Here is a 24,136-nt window from a genome sequence, read left to right on the forward strand (position 1 = left end):
TTTCACTAGTCTGTCCTGTAATTATTTTTTTTATAAATAAATAAATTATATATACTGTGTGTGTATATATATATATATATATATATATATATATATATATATATATATATATATATATATATATATATATACACTACCGTTCAAAAGTTTGGGGTCACATTGAAATGTCCTTATTTTCAATGAAGATAACTTTAAACTAGTCTTAACTTTAAAGAAATACACTCTATACATTGCTAATGTGGTAAATGACTATTCTAGCTGCAAATGTCTGGTTTTTGGTGCAATATCTACATAGGTGTATAGAGGCCCATTTCCAGCAACTATCACTCCAGTGTTCTAATGGTACAATGTGTTTGCTCATTGGCTCAGAAGGCTAATTGATGATTAGAAAACCCTTGTGCAATCATGTTCACACATCGGAAAACAGTTTAGCTCGTTACAGAAGCTACAAAACTGACCTTCCTTTGAGCAGATTGAGTTTCTGGAGCATCACATTTGTGGGGTCAATTAAACGCTCAAAATGGCCAGAAAAAGAGAACTTTCATCTGAAACTCGACAGTCTATTCTTGTTCTTAGAAATGAAGGCTATTCCACAAAATTGTTTGGGTGACCCCAAACTTTTGAACGGTAGTGTGTGTATATATATATATATATATATATATATATATATATATATATATATATATATATATATACACATAATTTATTTATTTATAAAAAAATAATTACAGGACAGACTAGTGAAAATATATACTGTATCATCATCAGGCCTCCGTCAGTCGTAACGACTATGGAAACTGCGCCAGTCCAGAGGTCAAGTTTAAACTCAGCGACAACGCCTGCTGTGGCTGATGAGTCCGATGTGGGAGAGGCAAACACGGCCGCATTTACTGCAGATGTAGCTGGAAGGCGCAACTGCAGGAGTGCGTGTCTTCCGCTTGGTTCTTTTTTCATTGGCTGTGGCATGGATCTTTTCCTCGCCAGTCTTCAGCTGTTTGTGAAGGACACTGCGCCATTTGCTGCGGTCAGCTGCTGCATCTTCCCAGTGTTCAGTGTTTATGTCCAGGGCTTTCATGTCCCGCTTGCAGACATCTTTGAAGCGCAGTTTTGGCCGGCCAACAGATCTCTTGCCAGAGCCAAGTTCGCCATACAGGATGTCCTTTGGGATACGTCCATCCTCCATACGGCACACGTGGCCGAGCCAACGCAGCCTGCGTTGTCTGAGCAGCGTGAACATGGTAGGAAGACCAGCGCGTTCGAGGACCTGGGCATTCGTCACCTTGTCACTCCAATGGATGCCGAGGATGCGGCGAAGGCAGCGCATGTGGAAGGTGTTCAGTTTGCGCTCCTGTTTGGAGTATGTTGTCCATGTTTCGCTGCCGTAGAGAAGAGTGCTGACGATGCAGGCGTTGTACACTGCCATCTTGGTAGGAGTTGTCAGCTTCCGGTTCTCCCAGACGCGGGTCGTGAGGCGCCCTAGGGTTGTGGCAGCTTTGCCGATACGTTTGTTGATCTCACCGTCGAGGGACAGATTGTCACTGATGGTGGATCCCAGGTATGTGAATTGGTGTACGACTTTGAGTTGGTACTCATCGATTGTGATGGCTGGTGGAGTGTCCACTTCCTGACTCAGCACATTGGTCTTTTTTAGGCTGATGGTAAGCCCGAAGTCTTTGCAGGCCTGGGAGAATCTGTCCATAAGGCACTGGAGTTCTTGTTCAGTGTGTGAAACGATGGCGGCATCATCAGCAAAGAGCATGTCCCGAATGATTGTCTCACGGACTTTGGTCCTTGCTTTAAGACGGGCTAGGTTGAAAAGTCGGCCGTCAGATCTGGTACGTAGATATACCCCTTCTGTTGCAGTCCCAAAAGCATGATTGATGAGCAGGACAAAGAAGATGCCGAAAAGGGTAGGAGCAAGGACGCAACCTTGCTTGACTCCGCTCTTAATGTCAAATGGGTTGGACATGCTACCCTCATACTGGATGGTTGCCTTCATGTCGTCATGAAAAGATCTAATGAGGCTATGGAGCTTTGGAGGGCATCCGATCTTGGGTAGGATGCTGAAGAGCCCTTCTCTGCAAACCAGGTCGAAAGCCTTGGTCAGGTCAATGAAGGATATGTACAGGGGCTTCTGTTGTTCCCTGCATTTCTCCTGAAGTTGGCGTAGGGAGAATATCATGTCCACTGTAGAGCGCTTGGCGCGAAAGCCGCATTGAGATTCCGGGTAAACGCGCTCAGCAAGTTTTTGAAGGCGGACAAGCACAACACGGGCATAGAGTTTCCCTACGATATTCAGGAGGGAGATGCCCCTGTAATTGTTACAGTCGCTCCTGTCACCCTTATTTTTGTAAAGGGTGACAATCTTGGCATCTCTCATGTCTCGCGGCACGGCTCCTTCTTTCCAGCACTGGCAGAGGACATCATGCAAAGGCTGCAGGAGGGTGTCTTTACAGCGCTTGATGAGGTCTGGGGGGATGCCATCAGTATACAGGTATACTGTATATATATATATATATATATATATATATATATATATATATATATATATATATATATATATATATATATATATATATATATATATATATATATATATATCTCTCCATTCCTCCATTTTCTACCGCTTATCCCTATTTGGGGTCGCGGGGGGTGCTGGAGCCTGTCTCAGCTACAATCGGGCGGAAGGCGGAGTACACCCTGGACAAGTCGCCACCTCATCACAGGGCCAACACAGATAGACAGACAACATTCACACTCACATTCACACACTAGGGCCAATTTAGTGTTGCCAATCAACCTATCCCCAGGTGCATGTCTTTGGAGGTGGGAGGAAGCCGGAGTACCCGGAGGGAACCCATGCAGTCACGGGGAGAACATGCAAACTCCACACAGAAAGATTCCGAGCCCAGGATCGAACCCAGGACCTTCGTATTGTGAGGCAGACGCACTAACCCCTCTTCCAACGTGCTGCCCTTTATATATATATATATACAGACTTATTTATTTATTTATAAAAAAATAATTACACAACAGACTAGTGAAAATGCAGGGACTGTAAGTGTGAATTTTATTTAAAAAATGTGTGTATATATATATGTGTATATATATATATATATATATATATATATATATATATATATATATATATATATATATATACATACATATATACAGTATATAACAATTTAGGTAAAATTCCAATTTTTAGTCCCTGCATTTTCACTAGTCTGTCCTGTAAACCGAACACATTGCGCTATTATAGAAATGTTTAGATCAGTGGTTTTATGCTGCCGATTCAATGCAGATCATCCATGAGTGATATCAGGCGATACAAATACCGATCACGTGTATTCAATTATTCAATATATTCATGGTGCGGAGTGCTATTAAAGTTTCACAATATCAAAACAATACTTAAACTAGTTCCTTATTCTCTTTTATTACATACTATTATTTGAGCAAAACAAAGTCCGAAGTACACCATAACTAAAACAAAGTAAAAACTACTATCCACTGCTCATTTAAATCCTTTGGGATTTGCCCTCAAAGTCATCCTGTGTCCAGATAATTATTCTGAGTTTGTAAACATTAACAAAATCAACATCCAAAATATTTTTGAGAAAATAGAAATATTAATCTCATCAGTCTCGTATCGATCATATACTGATACTACCCTCTTGGTATTGACATCACCAATTTATAGATCGATCCGCTGTCCTCTTATGTGTCGTTTACTGACTGTGACAACGCTGACACACCAACAGTTGTTATATTATCCTCTCTCTGGACTCTTATTAATCTGTTTTTTAATTTCCAGTTTCTGTAACACTCTTCCATCTACACTTCTTAAACTTTACTAAGCACTTATTCCCTGTAGTTGTTTCAGACAGTTAGCTCTTGCTTTTAGCATGCTGCATTCTTTCGGTGTGCAATGTGTTTAGCCTCGTCCTCCATCAATCAATCAATCAATGTTTATTTATATAGCCCTAAATCACAAGTGTCTCAAAGGGCTGTACAAGCCACAACGACATCCTCGGTACAGAGCCCACATACGGGCAAGGAAAAACTCACCCCAGTGGGACGTCGGTGAATGACTATGATGTATTTTTTAACAGTGATACTGTTACATAAAATACTAAGAAATGCATTTATATTTGCCGTAATAAATGTAACATGAATATTAGCTTAGGTGAGCGGCTCCACACATTTTCCAAGAAAAGTCCCTACCCCATCACATTGTCTACAAAATAATGTCGCCTAAGATGCACATTTTAAGTAGCTCATTTGTTTATTATTAAATTTTGATTTTGAAAAAAACCCAACATGCACGTTTATTTTGAAAGAGTTATCACAACACGCAGACACTGTTGCTACACTCCAAATCAAAATAAACATGCTTGCTTTAATATTCATATCACACGTCTTGGGGTTTGTATCAGTGACAGTGTTAACATTGTTCTGTTAATGAATACTATGTTGCATCAACCATAACTACAGTAGATAATTTGACCCCGATATCAGCGCTTTTATAACTCCCCGTTAACAAAGCCTCGTGTCCCGCTTTCTTCCAGCTACTTCCTGGCTGACCCACTTCCAGCACTAGCACAGGAGGGGGGCCCTGCGGACCCCAGAAAGAGGCCACCCTGACAGCCTGTCTAACTGCTCCACTGAGGGTGAGGTCAGCTCCCAATACTACGTTGTTACTGATCCAGCTGGCCGCTCGTCGTCCACCTCAGGAACGGGTCAAGGGCCCAACTTTTAAGGTATGGATGTGAATATGAGACACTGTATGTGTGCGACATGTGTCGGGTGTACTGATAGTGGACCACATTCCTTCCTCTTCAGTCTGTACTGAAAACAAACGTTACACAATATGGTGACAGCCACACCGCGACGGAATCTAGCAATAAACAAACATGCTGATCAAACCCAAATGTGAAGGAAGCCAAGCTAATGTTTATCACAGAGTTTCCTGTGATCATGACCAGACCCCAGCTCATACATCCTGTTGGAGGAATTGGTCCCTGAAGCTTTCGCATGAGGTTAGATTCCTGTCACAATGAAATGTGGACCGGGATAAGGTCTCAAAGCTCGTTGTACTCTGTGCTGGAACAAAACTCGCAATCTCCTACAGATGAGATGGCGTGCTCGGTCTCTGGGGAAACAAAATGTGGAAGTCATGTTTGTGTCGTCATGTGAACTTCATTTTCTTGGAATGAGGTGCAAAGATTGACATTTTTTCAGCGCATCTCCACAAAGTCTGGGGGAAAATGGTGCCTCTGAAGTGGCCAAAAGCCAGTTAGTCAAACGGGACCCATAGCGTCCAGATGATCAAAATTTCACTAGCTGGTTCTCTTAGTTTTTTTGATCCTGTAAATTATCTGGTCGTCATTTCCCATTATATCAATATTTTTTTAAGTAATCTGTAGATACCTAACTGTACTTGGAACGCCACCTTTCCATCGCCAGGCTCAATGTTGCCCCCTCTTGGTGTGATGTCATCTACTGCAGTGGTCCCCAACCAGCCCAGTACCTATCTGTGGATCGATTAGTACCGGGACGCACAAGAAATAAAAAAATAATAATAGAAAAAAATATATATATTTTTTTAAATTAAATCAACATAAAAAACACAAGATACACTTACAATTAGTGCACCAACCCAAAAAACCTCCCTCCCCCATTTACACTCATTCACACTCATTCGCACAAAAGGGTTGTTTCTTTCCGTTATTAATATTTATGGTTCCTACATTATATATCAATATAGATCAATACAGTCTGCAGGGATACAGTCCGTAAGCACACATGATTGTATTTTTTTATGACAATAAAATAAAAAAAATAAAAAATTCACCCCCAATATAAATATGACGATATATAGACTAGGGATGCAGGATATCGCCAGCTGATCACTATTGACCGATAATAGCCAATTATGTATGACATCAATAAGTCCAATAATGAAAAATCAACCAATAAAGGGAGCTGAAAATGATAAAGGCTTATCATCTTTGTCGTTGGTCTTTCTTTTGTGCCTGGCTCCTCCTCCCCACCCCTCCCCTATGGTATGGTTGCATATACTGTATGTGATGTCACGATACTACCGAGAAAAGCATCATACTGTAGCGCTGCAGTGATTGGTGTGGGCTTTACCATGTCACAAGAAGACATTTAATGCAAAAGTTCTACTCAGAGGGAAAAAGACGAGCTCAAACGCAACAAATCTGATCACCGGATGTCACTTTAAATTCACCATCGTGAAGATTTGTGGAAGGAGTACAAAGCTGCTTCTGCTACCAAGCCAAGACCTAGAGTTAATAGCGGCGACAGCAGCAAACGCACAACCACAGGACTGATGAGTAAGCGTTTAATAAGAGACAACAAACAGTTTGAAAGAAAATACCTTAGTGGTAAAGCCCTTGATGACAAAATGAGTAGTTGTTTATGTTTAACTTCATAGTTTATTGGAGCCACCTCCGTTACCTTGTATGATTTTTTTAGTGGGGAAAAAAAATGCACTTTATTATTTAAACCCTGATTCCTACAATTGAGTGTTGCCTTTCTAAGGGGCAGGCACATATTGCACTTTTATATTACTGTCATTTAAAACTGTAATTCTATATTTGTCAATCAACAAGAGATGTGACTCGACCTGTTACGGTGTTGTTGCTACTCAAATTATAGTTAAGTAGGTTGAAAAATATAAGTTGACAGTATTCTATTCCCTACAATAGGTTGGTATATTTTTGGTATATTTTATATACACATATACAAACACACACATATATTTTTTAATTAATACATGCACACACACACACGTGTATATATATATATATATATATATATATATATATATATATATATATATATATATATATATATATATATATATATATATATATATATATATATATATATATATATATATATATATATATATATATATATATATATATATATATATATATATATAATTTAAATAGACTTCACACTTTTAGTCCCTGCATTGTCACTAGTCTGTCCTGTAAAAAATTTAAAAAAAAAAAAATATATATTACACACACATACACACACATTACAGGCCAAAAGTTTGGACAAACCTTCTCATTCAACACGTTTTCTTTATTTTCATGACTATTTACATTGTAGATTGTCACTGAAGGCATCAAAACTATGAATGAACACATGTGGAGTTATGTACTTGAGTGCAAAGGCCTCACCTTTTCCCCTCCAAACATTACTGGGTATTGTGGCCAAACAGCTCAATTTTTGTTTCATCTGACATCACATGGACAAAGATAAGACCTTCTGGAGGAAAGTTCTGTGGTCAGATAAAACACAAATTGAGCTGTTTGGCCACAATACCCAGCAATATGTTTGGAGGAGAAAAGATGAGGCCTTTAATCCCAGGAACACCATACCTACCATCAAGCATGGTGGTGGTAGTATTATGCTCTGGACCTGTTTTGCTGCCAATGGAACTGGTGCTTTACAGAGAGTAAATAAGACAATTAGAAAGGAGGATTATCCTCCAAATTCTTCAGAACAACCTAAAATCATCAGCCCGGAGGTTGGGTCTTGGGCGTAGTTGGGTGTTCCAACAGGACAATGACCCCAAACACACGTCAAAAGTGGTAAAGGAATGGCTAAATCAGGCTAGAATTAAGGTTTTAGAATGGCCTTCCTAAAGTCCTGACTTAAACATGTGGACAATGCTGAAGAAACAAGTCCATGTCAGAAAACCAACACATTTAGCTGAACTGCACCAATTTTGTCAAGAGGAGTGGTCAAAAATTCAGCCAGAAGTTTGCCAGAAGCTTATGGATGGCTACCAAAAGCGCCTTATTGCAGTGAAACTTGGCAAGGGACATGTAACCAAATATTAACATTGCTGTATGTTAGGGCTGGGGGATATATCGATAAACTCGATATATCGCGGGTTTGTCTCTGTGCGATATAGAAAATGACTATATCGTGATATTCGAGTATACGTTCTCACGCAGTTGCTTTTAGCTGCTGGCATTACACTACAGGCTCTTCCCACTCTTTGTTGTCTCTCCTTCTCACAGACAACAAGTTCACCTTCTGACATACGTCACATACTGTCACGTCATACGTCACATACCTATACGCCCTCGCGGAGCAGAGAGGTAGCGGCATGGGTGACGTTAGCTGTGATGCCAGCGGAGTGGTGCGAGCGGTAATACGAGAGAAAGAAGGTGCGAATCTGGTAACAAATGAAGGAAGAATCAATTCCCAAGAAAAACAGCAGAGGGTCCATCGTCTGGCTTCAAGTGGGAATATGTTGAACAGACAACCGTAATTTGTGAAGTGTGGGGAAAAAGCATTGCTACAAAAAGTAGCATTACTGCTAATATGTACCATCATTTGAAAAGTCACCTGCTAGAGAATGAAGAGTGCTTACTCCGCATGTCAACATCTTCGTTCGGTGCCACACCATCAAAATGCCGAGGCAAACATTTCCACATCAACACCGTATAAAAAAAAATGTCAACAACAGAAGGAGATAACGTCCGCAGGAACCTACCACATAGCAAAGGACGTACACAATTTGATTTCCTATTATGCAGCGAATTTTTATTTGAAATATCTTGTGTGACATCATGCACAAAAGTGCACTTTATTTGTTTTAAACTATTGTAGTGGCGTTCTGTACAAAAAGTGCACTTTAATTTAGTGTTGTTATATGTCATTTTAGTGACATCATGCACAAAAGTGCACTAATAGCTTGTTTTAAAATGTCTGACAATTTTGCACTTTCTGTTTTGGAAGTGCCATGCATGTTTGTGCCATTGCTTAATAACTGTTTAGTAAATACAGTGTTGGTCAATTGACTTAGTTGTGGTTTCCCTCTCTGCATGAAAGTTTAAAATGAGCATATTAATGCAGTATGAAGAAGAATGTTTTAATGTAGACACATAGAATCATCATACTGCTGTGATTATATGCATCTAGTGTTCATTCAAGGCTAAGGCAAAATATCGAGATATATATCGTGTATCGCGATATGGCTTAAAAATATCGAGATATTAAAAAAAGGCCATATCGCCCAGCCCTACTGTATGTATACTTTTGACCCAGAAGATTTGGTCACATTTTCAGTAGACCCATAATAAATTCATAAAAGAACCAAACTTCATGACTGTTTTTTGTGACGAACAAGTATGTGCTCCAATCACTCTATCACAAAAAACTAAGAGTTGTAGAAAACATTGGAAACTCAAGACAGCCGTGACATTATGTTCTTTACAAGTGTTTATAAACTTTTGACCACGACTGTGTATATACATTTATAGATAATATCATATAAAATAACAATTTAAATAAAATTCACACTTTTAGTCCCTGCATTTTCACTAGTCTGTACTGTAAAAAAAAAGAAAAGAAAATTGATATATTACACACCCATATAGTTATATATACATACCTATACGTAGGTGTGTGTGTGTGTGTGTATATATATATATATATATATTGAATATATATATATATATATATATATATATATATATATATGTATTGAATGAACACACACACAAACATACATAAATATTGGTTGTTGTTATCGGTTGTAAAGGTCTAGATATTATTGGTTATCGGTATAGGTTCAAATATCCATTATCGTGCATCCTTAATATGGACACCATAGCCTGTGTTTCCTTATCTTCAGTGTCTGATTGTCAATAGCATTTTCTTATGCTTATTGGGACATTTTTCATACTTTTTTTATTTTTATTTTTTTTCACCCTGCATCCCTGTGTGTTTCCACCCTTGGAAAGCTGCCGGAAATGTGAATTTCTCTTGAAATTCTCAAGCAAAATTAACCTCAAAGTACAAAAAAAAAACCATCAGTAGAAGAGGATGCAAAACAGAATACTATCATGTTACCTTCTCTTTCTTAGTTTTTTGGCCCAGGTGTTTTCGACAGAGCTTGTGTCCCTCATGAATGTTATTAAGCTCTGTGATGTTGTCTATAAATCACTAACTACAACTAATGTGTCTGCTCCAAGCTTAAGAGGAGCCGCAAAATCTTGGTGAAACCACCGCTTTCATGGAGGCGAAATAGCTCCATTACGCACACCGCTGATGTATCTGCTCTCAGAAGAAACCGCAGAGTCCTACTCACACCATTGCGGCAAAAAGTGGCGAAATCTTGTCCAGCTCATAATGTTAATTTTGCCCAATCACAATGATGCCAGAAGCTTCTTGATGGAATTCTGTCCTGTCCCCAAATCATTCAAAAGCAACCAACAGTAATGACGTTTTTGCCTAAAAAAGGAAAGTGGAATATAGTTGAAGACGAGGCGTCATGATCTTGTTTGTCCACCAGGTGTCATGATAGCCCAGCTTTTAGAGGCATAGACACACTAACTTTTTTTTTGGTACTAAAGCACGCAATGAGTCATACCCTTCAATGTTTCTGTTTCCAATTCATTGAATTGATGGCAAAATACTTCAGATTGATATTATTATTCATATCTCAGACTATTTTGGGGAAAACACTATTTGGTATATTCTAAACAGGGTGACTTTTAATTTGGAAGAAAAAGTATATTTATCCAAATTTGAAAAAATTAAATAATTGTAAGTCCCATATTAAGTTGTTATTTATACATAAATTAAATGTACTTATATAATAAAAATATGTACTATATTTTACTATACAAATGTTTAATATATAACCTTAATTTAATAGTTATGATTTATTTTTCATTTAATAATGCCTGGTAACTTTTAATTTAAAAGAAATATGTTGTCAAAATTTGAAAAAAATACAATTATTGTACATTTTATGTCCAGTTCTAATTACATTTAATGATATAATACAAAATCCATCATTTTACTATTTTCACTACACATATATTTAATATATTAACATATTTGATTAATTGTAAGTATTCTGGATACTGGTAATTTGTACGAAAAAGAAGAAATATGTTGGCAGAATATGAAGAAATTAAACATTTATACATTTTATATTTACTTAGTAATTAAAAGATCAAACATAACATGTTACTGAACAGATGTTGAATTATTTTACCTGATTCATTAGTTATACATTAATAATCAAGATAATCCCTAGATCCTGGTGACTTGTAATTTAAAAGATACATTTTGTAAAAATATAACAAATACATTTTTTTAATTTAAATTCCATTATTTAATTACACTGTCCAATAAGTATGTCTGAACGTCATATTTTGTATATTTTTTAAGCATTTTTTCACATGTTTTGACCGGATTTCCACTTTTGGATGATCCACAGGACAACATAAACAATTTCCTTTGTGGATCAATACAGTTTGTCTAAATCTAAGTCTAAAGGCGCTATCTAGGTGTGGACCTAAGCAAACATCAACACTTCTTTCCAACAATGTGTTCTCCAGCTCTCCAGCAGAAGGAGAAGCATTACGGTCATGACATTTAGTCAGAGCATCTGAAGCAGCAGGCTGCCAGCTGTTTTGACCCTGAAGCCATGAATCTCAGTGTGTTCTTGGGATGCAAGGAGATAGATTATATCACACCTTCAAAAACATCTTTGAAAACAGGGCAGGCGTCACTGCACCGTGTTTTCGTCTTATCTGCTGGGGTGGTCTAGTGTAGCTTCTACTGGGCTTTTAAATGGAAAAGGATGACAAGGATGAACGTGTAAAAATAGCTTTCATAGGTGGACAAAATGATTGCATAGAGACAATGCATTGTGTGACATTCTTCACATTGGAAAGAAAAGGAAGATAAGTCAATTAGTCCATTCGCATGTAAAAATGTAATGGGAGAAGCTGTTTACATTCTGGTTAATCTGACTTTCTAAGCATTCTGCGATGTTTAGTTTAACTTTGCTTTTCACTTTCACCTTCCTTTTTGTTGACGCACTGCCACTGAAGAGTCTGACTCACGCTTGGGAGTCCTAAAGGCAGTTCAAAAGATAATTAAAAAACAAACAAAAGCAATTGTCATTGTAGTAGTGTGCGACGGCATATTTTTCCAGCTGTGTATTTATTTCATTTTGTTAATTAGTTGTCTTTTTCTATTTGGATACTATTGATATATGAGAGTCCATATGCAATCATGAAACTTTGTAAACACAAACTTTTGTAACTCAAAAGGCCATAACTTCAAAGGTTATCACATATAGGGCTGTAACATGAAAGTGTGTAACCACCAATCACTGTAACACAAAATGCCTTAATCAGGGAATACCGTAATATTAAACCTTATGGCACAAAATGGCATACTATGAAATGCTGTACCCAGGGAATGCTGTAGCACGAAATGTCGTAATATAAAACATCGTAACACAGAATGTTGTAATAAGAAATGTCGTAATGCGAAACATAATGCAAAACAACGTAACGCAAAATGTTGTAACTTGAAGCGGCATAATTCGAAACACCGTAACTTAAAACGCAGTAACCACAAAATGTCGTAACCATAAAACACCGTAACCACCAAATGCTGTAACCAAAGAATACCGACACATGAAACGTTGTTACACAACATGGCATAATATGAAATGTCGTACCCACGGAATGCTTTAATATGAAACGTTGTAATACAATATGTTATGATACAAAACGTCGTAATACCAAACACCGTAACCACCAAAATTCGTAACCACCAAACAATAACATAAAATGCCTTTACCATGGAATACCCTAACATACATCCTTGTAACACAAAATGGCGTAATATGAAATGTTTTACCCAGGGAACGCCGTAGCATGAAACGACATAATGCGAAACGTCGTAGTTCAAAACGTTGTAACTTGAAACGCCACAACACGGTCCGCGGAAACCACGATACGCCATAACCACGAAACACTAACATAAAATGCCTTAACCACGGAATATCGTAACATAAAACCTTGTAACACGAAATGGCGTAATATGAAATGTTTTACCCAGGGAATACTGCAGCATGAAACATAATACAAAGCCTCGTAATACGAACCGTAACACGAAACGTCGTAATGTGAAATGTCGTAATGTGAAACGTCGTAATACGAAACATCGTAATTTGAAGGGGCGTAATTCAAAACAACATAATACGAAACGTCGTAATACGAAACATCGTAATTTGAAGGGGCGTAATTCAAAGCAACGTAATACGAAACGTCGTAATGTGAAACGTCGTAATATGAAACGTCGTAATGTGAAACGTCGTAATGTGAAACGTCGCAATACGAAACATCGTAATTTGAAGGGGCGTAATTCAAAACAACGTAATACGAAACGTCGTAATACAAACCAACATAATACGAAACGTCGTAATACGAAACATCGTAATTTGAAGGGGCGTAATTCAAAACAACGTAATACGAAACGTCGTAATGTGAAACGTCGTAATATGAAACGTCGTAATGTGAAACGTCGTAATGTGAAACGTCGCAATACGAAACATCGTAATTTGAAGGGGCGTAATTCAAAACAACGTAATACGAAACGTCGTAATACAAACGTCCGAAACGTCGTAATGCAAACGTCCGAAACGTCGTAATACAAAACGTCCGAAACGTCGTAATAAAAAACGTCCGAAACGTCGTAATACAAAACGTCCGAAACGTCGTAATACAAAACGTCCGAAACGTCGTAATACAAAACGTCGTAATACAAAACGTCGTAATACAAAACGTCGTAATACAAATCGCCGTAACGCGAAACGTCGTCACACGACCAAAACATCGTTACCACAAAAGGCCGAAACCATGAAACGGAGTGACGGCTATATGATGTGAAAAAAAATGGTGTACCACAAAATGCCGTTACCACCGAATACCGCAACATGAAACGTCGGCCGAATACGAGTCCGTGGATGTTCTCATTCATCCAGGTCATTGTATTCTCAGGGCATTCAATCAATCACACCTGGACTCTTCAGTTTGTCTTTTGGCTTTTCATCCAAGTAGGCTTCTTTAGTTCATGCTCATAGACTTCGACTTGGATTGGTGTTCCGTCGTAACACGAAATGCCGTAATATGAAATGTTTTACCCAGGGGATACTGCAGCATGAAACATAATACAAAGCCTCGTAATATGAACCGTAACACGAAACGTAATGTGAAACGTCGTAATACGAAACATCGTAATTTGAAACATCGTAATTTGAAGGGGCGTAATTCAAAACAACGTAATACGAAACGCCGTAATACAAACGTCCGAAACGTCGTTATGCAAAACGTCGTAATACAAATCGCCGTAATGCAAAACGTCGTAACGCGAAACGTCGTAGCGCGAAACGTCGTAGCGCGAAACGTCGTAGCGCGAAACGTCGTAGCACGAAACGTCGTAGCGCGAAATGTCGTAATACGCAACGCCGTCACACGCGACGCCGTCACACGAAACACCATAACCACGAAGCCTCGTTACCACAAAAGGCCGAAACCACGAAACGGAGTGACGACTATATGATGTAACAGAAAATGGTGTACCACAAAATGCCGTTACCACCGAATACCGCAACATGAAACGTCGTCCGAATATGAGTCCATGGATGTTCTCATTCATCCAGGTCACTGTAATCTCAGGGCATTCAATCAATCACACCTGGACTCTTCAGTTTGTCTTTTGGCTTTTCATCCAAGTAGGCTTCTTTAGTTCATGCTCATAGACTTCGACTTGGATTGGTGTTCCGTCGTAACACGAAATGCCGTAATATGAAATGTTTTACCCAGGGGATACTGCAGCATGAAACATAATACAAAGCCTCGTAATATGAACCGTAACACGAAACGTAATGTGAAACGTCGTAATACGAAACATCGTAATTTGAAACATCGTAATTTGAAGGGGCGTAATTCAAAACAACGTAATACGAAACGCCGTAATACAAACGTCCGAAACGTCGTTATGCAAAACGTCGTAATACAAATCGCCGTAATGCAAAACGTCGTAGCGCGAAACGTCGTAGCGCGAAACGTCGTAGCGCGAAACGTTGTAGCACGAAACGTCGTAGCGCGAAATGTCGTAATACGCAACGCCGTCACACGCGACGCCGTCACACGAAACACCATAACCACGAAGCCTCGTTACCACAAAAGGCCGAAACCACGAAACGGAGTGACGACTATATGATGTAACAGAAAATGGTGTACCACAAAATGCCGTTACCACCGAATACCGCAACATGAAACGTCGTCCGAATATGAGTCCATGGATGTTCTCATTCATCCAGGTCACTGTAATCTCAGGGCATTCAATCAATCACACCTGGACTCTTCAGTTTGTCTTTTGGCCTTTCATCCAAGTAGGCTTCTTTAGTTCATGCTCATAGACTTCCACTTGGATCGGTGTTCCGTCGTGACGCGAAATGCCGTAACAGAACATTGGGAGAGAACATTTCAACTTCAGAGATTTGAACCCGTACCTGCAGACTGTGAGGCGTATGCTAATTCCACCATGATGCCTGCACAACATATGCACTGTTATTTTTTTTTTTTAAATATATTAAAAAGTTTAGTGCTTAACTTCTGTATAAAAATAACCATACGTGGCGGCTTCAGTTTTGACTTCACACATATAATTGTGGCATTAACGACTGCAGATCTACTCCCATTCTAGACACAATATGCAACGTTTTGACTTGATCTAAGTATTTAAAACATTTTAAGTTACTAAAAGCATTAAAAAAATCTCTTTGGAGGTCGAATGAGCTGTCACCAGGAAGGGTACTCTCTCGGTTATTGAAACTGTCAACATGTCACACCACCCTAGTGTGCTGCTCTCTGACAGACTTGTTGGTGACAGAAGGTATGGTGTATTAAATATTATATATATATATATACTAAAACCGTACAGGGTAGAACAGCAGCTACAGCTGCAAGGGGAGTCTGATGCCATGAGATTGACATAATTTATTAGAATACATTTTAAAAAGATGTCACTCTATGCTGAAGGCATGAGCTGACGTTCCTTGACATGTTTTAACACTCGTTTACATGCCTCATTTACATATTATTTACATAAATTATTGGGTTACACGAGTAGCACAGCCTGGGTTGTCAGCACTTGGGGAGAATCAAGTAATTGTTCCCCTTGGGCTATTTAAATGGGTCTTCTTCCATGAGTCCAGTATACACGTAATAATAATGCCTTCGAGGCCATTGGAAACCATTAATTTGATTTGATTCATTACTTAGGTACAGTGTTTTATTTTCCTATATTCAAACAGTGTTACCGTTCAAACTTTGTGTAATGCTACTGGGGGTAGCGGGGGGTGTATATTGTAGAGTCCCGGAAGAGTTAGTGCTGCAAGGGGTTCTGGGCATTTGTTCTGTTGTGTTTATGTTGTGTTACGGTGCGGATGTTCTCCTGAAATGTGTTTGTCATTCTTGTTTGGTGTGGGTTTACAGTGTGGCGCATATTTGTAACAGTGTTAAAGTTGTTTATACGGGCACCCTCAGCATGACCTGTATGGCTGTTGACCAAGTATGCCTTGCATTCACTTGTGTGTGTGAAAAGCCGTAGATATTATGTGATTGGGCCGGCACGGAAAGGCAGTGCCTTTTAAGGTTTATTTGCGCTCTGTACTTCTCCCTACGTCCGTGTACACAGCGGCGTTTTAAAAAGTCATACATTTTACTTTTTGAAACCGATACCGATAATTTCCGATGTTACATTTTACAGCATTTATCGGCCGATAATATCGGCAGTCCGATATTATCGGACATCTCTACTATTTACTTGCTGCTCAGTGGCTCTTGTGGTTAGAGTGTCCGACCTGAGACTGGAAGGTCGTGAGTTCAAACCCCAGCCGAGTCATACCAAAGACTATAAAAATGGGACCCATTACCTCCCTGCTTGGCACTCAGCATCAAGGGTTGGAATTGGGGGTTAAATCACCAAAATGATTCCTGAGCGTGGCCACCGCTGCTGCTCACTGCTCCTCTCGCCTCCCCAGGGGGTGAACATGGGGATGGGTCAAATGCAGAGGATCATTTCACCACACGTAGTGTGTGTGTGTGACTATCGTTGGGACTTCAACTTTAACTTTACTTGTCCTGGACCAGCTAATTGTTCACTATATAAAATCTGCTGGACTAATGATTGAGTGGTTCACCCGCATGCTATTGGTTGACCACGTACTAGGAGTAATACTGTGCGGTATCTGTGTTTTTCAAAAGGAAAAAAAGTGTCAATAACGAGTGTAGCCACATTGATCAGAGTAGATACCATGCAATGGAACAGGCACAAAAACCAAAAGTCCTGTAGCTGAAGTGAGCATACTTTTGCTGGCACACCGCTAGTGGTCCAGTTTAACATCTTATTAGATCTATATATAGTATGGTCGTTCACACACATTCACACATATAGAAAGTCAGTGTGAATACAAACCACATTTCTTCTTACTGGCGCCACAAATTGTGTTGTTCCACTGTTGGACTAAAGTTGTGGAGGTTGTCGGTGCCTCTTGACATCATTAATGAGCCTTTGTCCTTGGCCTCATCCCCAGCAGGTTCTGCAGCTCGCTCAACACATGAATAAATAAGACAGGGAGAAGTAGATGTTCTACTTGAAACAAATTGACTTTTTCTTCATGAATAATAATGTCTTCTTTAAATCATACAAAGACATATCTCCCATCTGGAAGGAAAGTCTTCTTTTTGTTTTTTTTGTTTCTTCTGCTGATAGTGTGAGGTTTTAACACATTTGAAGACAAGATATCACACCACATTGTGGTATCTTGGATCTGGAGTAGGGCTGCAACTAACGATCATTTCGATAGTCAATTAGTCAACGATGATCTTAACGATTAGTCGGATAATAAAGCATACACACATTTAGAGATGTGTGTATGCGATATTAGAGATATTATCGACCGATAAATGCTTTAGAATGTGATATCGGAAATGATCGGTATCGGTTTCAAAAAGTAAAATTCATGACTTTTTAAAACGCCGCTGTGTACACGGACGTAGGGAGAAGTACAGAGCGCCAATAAACCTTAAAGGCACTGCCTTTGCGTGCCGGCTTAATCACATAATATCTACGGCTTTTTCAAGTGAATGCCTAGCATACTTGGTCAACAGCCAAACAGGTCACACTGAGGGTGGCCGTATAAAGAACTTTAACACTGTTACAAATATGCACCACACTGTGAACCCACACCAAACAAGAATGACAAACACATTTCGGGAGAACATCTGCACCGCAACACAACAGAACAAATACCCAGAACCCCTTGCAGCACTAACTCTTCTGGGACGCTGCAATATACACCCCCGCTACCCCATAACACCCCCCCCCCCCGCCCACAACCCTGCCCACCTCAACCTCCTCATGCTCTCTCAGGGAGAGCATGTCCCAAATTTTGAGGCATGTTAAAAAAAATAATGCACTTTGTGACTTCAATAATAAATATGGCAGTGCCATGTTGGCATTTTTTTCCATAACTTGAGTTGATTTATTTTGGAAAACCTTGTTACATTGTTTAATGCATCCAGCGGGGCATCACAACAAAATTAGGCATAATAATGTGTTAATTACACGACTGTATATATCGGTATCGATTGATATCGGAATCGGTAATTAAGAGTTGGACAATATCGGAATATCGGATATCGGCAAAAAAGCCATTATCGGACATCTCTACACACATTTAATGGCTCTAATTTTCCATCGACTTCTAAATGCATCTTAAGTTATTTTAGGCATATGCTTACTAACAACAAAGATGACTAATTCATTCATAAATATTTATTTATACTGTAACTGTGCTGCTCATTCAGCTGTTACAAAATTAAAATGATTATTAAAATGTTAAAGGAAAGGCAAATTGCTAAAAAAAAACAAAAAACTATTAACTTTGTATATGTATTAAAAACAGTTAAAATAGCAACAATGAAAACAAACAACAAAACAAAAAAATCTAATTTCCTCAAAAAAAAAAGCATTTTGTGATGTTCAAAAAGCTGCACACGGGTATATTGAGTACTGATTAACTATTTGCAGTTTTAGCACTCTAATAGACTCAATGTGTAGAACTGTATCTTTGATCAATTCTTAAAATGTTGACTATTTGATAGATTGTATGTTTAATCATATGATATCTCCGCATTGGTGTCTGTTCGCGTTCATTATTGTGCCCTTTTGTACGGCATTGCAAATTGACGCTGCTTTAAAAAGTACTCTAATCGATGTAGACCAAGTTTAGCTCGCTGACTTTGGCTAAAATGATAGTTATTTTTAGCAAGCTAACAATCTTACAGAGGTTGAGATGCATCCTCCCTCCAGATGTCTGACTTAAAGTTAAAGTCCCAACCATTGTCACACAATTTGTCCTCTGCATTTGACCCGTCCCCATGTTCACCCCCTGGGAGGTGAGGGGAGCAATTCCTGGAGGCAATGGGTGTTGTTTTTTGTAGTCTTTGGTATGACTCGGCCGGGGTTTGAACTCACGACGTCCCAGTCTCAGGGCGGACAATCTAACCACAAGGCCACTGAGCTGGTTCAGTTTACATCAGTTTACATTAGGCCTCTGCTTTAAAATGCTCGAATATCACAGATGTACTGCCATAAAAGCAAGGTCCGCTTTGCAAAATGAGCAAGTTATTCATGTTTTTAACAGGAATAAGAGGAAATATCCTCACACTTTACATGTTAGCACCGGCGATGTTTTTGCGAGTAGCGGTGCTGACCCGCTTTCGCCTGGAAAAACTATTGTCGACTAATCATTGCAGCCCTACTCTTGAGTTGAACCCATGCAGTACGCATACAACGTATTGATGTGACCTTGAGCTGAATGTTGTATGTTTTTTTGACAATGTAAGGTTTCCTGTGCGGCATTGATGGGCAGTGAGTTTCATGGCTGGTAATTACAGTGTTAATACAGGTTGTTAAGCAGGTAACAAGAATAGGGAAATACATCTGTACTGTGTGCCTCACTGCATGACATTTATCTGCAGTTTATTGTTCGATTAGCAAGAATAATAATGTCATATGTTTATGGAAACATTACTTTGCCCAGACTGCCTTTTCAATAAAAGGACCACAACTATGGAACTCTCTACCTGACACTTTGAAAAGTATACATGCGTGTTCCCATGTTTAGTTTTTACTAATTTTTACCAATTGGTTTTTATCTAGTCTGCACTTTGTCTGTGTTATTATTATTATTATTATTGGCTTTTATCTAGTTTGCACTTTGTCTGTATTATTACTATATCATTATTATCGACTCATATTTTCCTTATTCTTTTTATTTTCCTATTTTAATGATGTTGGATCTGTTATTGTTGTTGGGGACAAGTGTTGTAAATTAGCTTTGGCTACAAACACTATGATGCATACATTGGATAACTGTTTCAGATGTCTATGTTTCTGTATCTGTCCCTATTTCAAATAAACCTATATATATATATATATATATATATATATATATATATATATATATATATATATATATATATATATATATATATATATATATATATATATATATATATATATATATATATATATATATATATATATATACATTGGTGAGATGCTGAAAACAGATGTAAACTCAGTATATTAAGGATCTCAGATTTCTGCCTTGTATTTGATCAGGAAATGTGCAAATTTAGCGATTTCTACTTCAAGTGTAACTGCACTTTTTATAGAATTTTGCCTATTGTTCACAATTATTATGAAAGACCATGGATGTGTATATTTTTTTAATGTATTCTAACTGGTGAATAAAAGTCTGCTTACAGCAGAGCCAATTGGAGGTCAGAGGAGAGGAGTTACACTTCCATGTTTAGATTAATAATAATGTTCATAATGTTGATAGTTACGATCATGCTTTGATTGTCAAAGATGTTTTGGTAATATAATTTGCGATATTTCTACCTGAATAAATGTTTCTGATATTCTGTACATTACATGTTGTGCAAGTTAATGGTCTTCTTTAAAAAAAAAAGGAAATTATGTTTTGAGTAAAGAACAACAGCCTTCCAGCTTGTATTCTTAGGTTATTCAAATTAAGAGGAGAAAACTGTAATTTACAGGGGATATTGATTTTTGAAATAGGTAAAGTAAGAACAAATATGAAATACAAAGGTATTTCAGTTTTAGGAGTTAATTGGTGGAACAAGCTCAGTGATGAGTTGAGGACATGTAGTTCTTTAAGGTTTAAGAAAGCCTTAAAATGTGAAATAATGGAAAATTATAAAATATAGTAAAAATTACTTTCATCCCATTGATTTTTTTGAACGTTGATGTTCCAGGCAATCTAATTTTCAGTGAATGTATAGGATAGGCAAATATAAGCTTTGGCTTCAGCCTATTCCTTTTTCGGTCATTCTTTTTCTTTTCTTTTTGTGTGTGAATGTGTATGATTGTTAATATGTATAATCTGTGCCGTTAAATTGATCACACAAAATGGTTGATTATATTACCAAAATAAACTCATTTCATTCATATTGCTGCATGGCAATGTTTTAACCTTCTCTATTTATGAATAAAATGTAATATTCAGCCTGCTAGTCATTCTGTAATGGAAGACTCGACCAGAACATGTTATAAAATAATTTACACAATATTTCAACCAGCCAGAAATATTTTTTTTCCTAGTTTTTAAGTGCTTCATCAAAGTTACATTCATTTACAATGTACATGATGGATGGATGTTTTAAACTGCTATAAATACAGAGCAATTTGGTTGGTACATTGATTCAGTTAACCTTCTGGTTTATGGCCAGAATGTCTTCAAAAACTGAGTCACCTATCTTGACTTTGACTTTATTTGCAGATAGTCAAACACACTTGCAGTTGGTGTAGTGTGTATATATTGAACCTTTAATCAAAACCATGTTCAGTGCAATAGTTGGAAGGAGTTGTCTTGGATTATGTTGTAAATGATGACAGGCTGCAGCGTTTGTGTAATATTCTCTGTTTTCTTATGTTGTTGGACAGCTCCTGTCCACTCTGTGCGTTTACCAATATTGAATTATTTTTATTTCCTCCTATCCTCCTGACCTTTCTATATGATTACATCACGATTCCCCATCAGTGCTGTGACATTTCCTTGCCTACCCTATGGGTTCATTACAGACCTCATGGGTCCAAACAACAAGCAAGGCCTGCAAGTTCAGAGGCCAAACCAGGTGGTGATGGAATTGGATTATTCTGATTATGTATGTCATATCTGTTGAAATGCTCTCGTTGGATAAGGTTTTATTGTACTTTTTTGTTAGTCTAATTGAGTATTACATCTATTGTATATATTTACTCAAGTCCTTGGTGAGAGGACTTTGCAGAACTGTCATCATTTTGCTATTAGATCCTCCATGTATGATAAATATTAAAGTACGGTAGCTGATAGGCTGACCCTCTAGTATTTTGCAAAATTGTGATTGTGTTTAGAGCCAATGTGAGGTCCTCTATTCTGCCCATTAAATCCAATAAACAACCAAAAAGCACCAACCATACTTCCTTTACATTTCGTGACTTGAATAATCAAGTATTAGTGATATTGTTATTATAAGCGCTAACGCAGACAAACTATTTATAGCGGCACCGTGATCACGCGTTGTGTGTATAATGTTTACATTATCGAGTGATCAGCTGCTTCCTTGCTCCCTGTAAGTTTATTCTAGATCATAAATCATGCATCTCACCTGGATAGATAGAAGGCTGAGGATATATTCCGACAAGTTGCTACACTTTGACAGCCAAATTAGACTCGGAAATGGAGCAAACAACATGAAAAGAGGCTTTGCTTCACCCTCCTTTTCGCCTTGCATAGGAGAGTTTTAACTTGCACTTACGGATGTAGCGACCAACTGTAGTTACTGCCAGTGGGTTTCTGAAGTGTTCCTGAGCCCATGTGGTGATATCCTTTACACACTGATGTCGCTTGTTGATGCAGTACAGCCTGAGGGATCGAAGGTCACAGGCTTAGCTGCTTACGTGCAGTGATTTCTAGGCATTCTGGGCCCCCTGAAAGAGTATTGGTGTGGGCCCCTCTACCCCAACATTTGTTACCTTCAATGTTCTTGTTTTTCATTGTTCTTGACAGTGCTTGGTGTAATACACCCAAATGGTTTCCTTTTTTTTTACAATTAACCACTTAACCCGCCTCCACTCACTACTGCAGGCAAGGAAGCAGGGCGAAACTTTCTCACGGTGAGCAGCAACAGAGCTACCAGAGCGGCGTGTGCTGTGCCACTCGGGCGGGCAGTAGCCCTTGAGTGCCCGTTAAAATAGTAAATTCCGGCGTCGCTAAGTGTCTACGTTAGTGTGGCTCGTTTCTAGCCTAGATCCAAGTTGCACTGCAGCCGGGCTAGGCTCGCCTTCAACCGTGGCCCAGGTTAGCATGGGTCCGAAGCCAAGGAGAGCGGGTAGCCCCCCTGAGGACGACATGGAAGAAATTAAGAAATCTCTTGAGTTCTTGTCGGCTGAGATCGCAACAATTGCTGAACAGCAAAAGAAAATCGTGGATCTGATGGGTGACATTCAGTCACTCAAAAGACTGAACACGGAGAAAGACAAAGCTATAAAAGTTTTGGAATGTCGCGTGGCCGACTTGGAGCAGTACTCCCGCATGAACAACGTGATCGTCAGCGGACTGAAGACCAAACATCGGTCATACGCCAGTGTGGCAGCCCGGGAGAACGGTCCCGTAGGGCGGGAGGGAGTTCAATCGGAGTCGGAGGTGGAATCGTTGGAGCAGCAGGTGGTCAGCTTTTTGGGGAACAGGAGGATCTCCGTGGACAGGAGCGACATTGAAGCCTGTCACACGCTGCCTACGAGAACCAAAGGAGCAACACCAGCGATCATCATGCACTTCACCAACAGAAAGAACAAGATCGCGATCCTAAAACAGGGTCGCAAATTAAAAGGAACGGAGGTGTACATTAACGAACATCTCACCTAAAGGAATGGTGAGATCGCCAGGCGCGCACGAATCCTGAGGAAGCAAAGCAAAATTCAGTCTACATGGACTGCCAGCTGTAAAGTGTTTATTAAGCTGAATGGTACCACCCCAGAAGAGGAGAAAGTCATGGTCATCAACGACATCAGTGATTTGGACAAATTCGATATCTGAGGAACTATCTGCGGCGAGGTAGGACCCTTGTGTCTACTCATGGACACTTTTCACACACACATAATGACTGTCACTCATTGT

General features: G+C 38.8%; 1 protein-coding gene across 2 annotated transcripts in view; it reads left to right on the forward strand.

Annotated features, from left to right (window-relative positions):
- The window catches only part of LOC133663657 (A-kinase anchor protein SPHKAP-like), a 383,555-nt gene that overhangs the window by 4,611 nt on the left and 354,808 nt on the right, over positions 1-24,136 (forward strand). Inside the window, exon 2 of one of the 2 annotated variants that reach the window (XM_062068311.1) lies at positions 4,575-4,766. The gene's annotated coding sequence lies outside the window, so the exon portion shown is untranslated. Of the gene's footprint in view, positions 1-4,574; positions 4,767-24,136 lie in introns of those variants that run through there. The other variant, XM_062068312.1, reaches the window with a different exon arrangement.

Source organism: Entelurus aequoreus, linkage group LG13 (genome assembly GCF_033978785.1).
Source record: "Entelurus aequoreus isolate RoL-2023_Sb linkage group LG13, RoL_Eaeq_v1.1, whole genome shotgun sequence".
Lineage (NCBI taxonomy): Eukaryota > Metazoa > Chordata > Actinopteri > Syngnathiformes > Syngnathidae > Entelurus > Entelurus aequoreus.